This window comes from Nematolebias whitei, chromosome 22 (assembly GCF_014905685.2).
Source record: "Nematolebias whitei isolate Nwh7 chromosome 22, NemWhi1, whole genome shotgun sequence".
Classification (NCBI taxonomy): domain Eukaryota; kingdom Metazoa; phylum Chordata; class Actinopteri; order Cyprinodontiformes; family Rivulidae; genus Nematolebias; species Nematolebias whitei.
This window is the reverse complement of record NC_056519.1, coordinates 1,815,770-1,816,138: the sequence shown is the minus strand read 5'-3', so window position 1 is coordinate 1,816,138 and position 369 is coordinate 1,815,770.

Below are 369 nucleotides of genomic sequence, written 5' to 3'. Positions count from 1 at the left end.
AGCACCAACACAAACTGAGTCAGTGAGCACAGCACCAACACAAACTGTGAGTCAGTGAACGCAGCGTCAACACAAACTTTTAGTCAGTGAACACAGAACCAACACAAACTGAGTCAGTGAACGCAGCACCAACACAAACCGAGTCCGTGAACGCAGCATCAACACAAAGTGTGAGTCAGTGAACGCATCTTTAATCTGCATCAGTATGAACTCAGGTTTTCAGATTTAACTGCAGCTTCTGTTTAGGTGGAATTTGAGCCCCACAGTTGTTTATGTTGTGTTTGTGTTGTTTGTGTTGTGTTTGTGTTGTTTGTGGTGTTTGTGTTGTTTGTGTTGTGTTTGTGTTGTTTGTGTTGTGTTTGTGTTGTT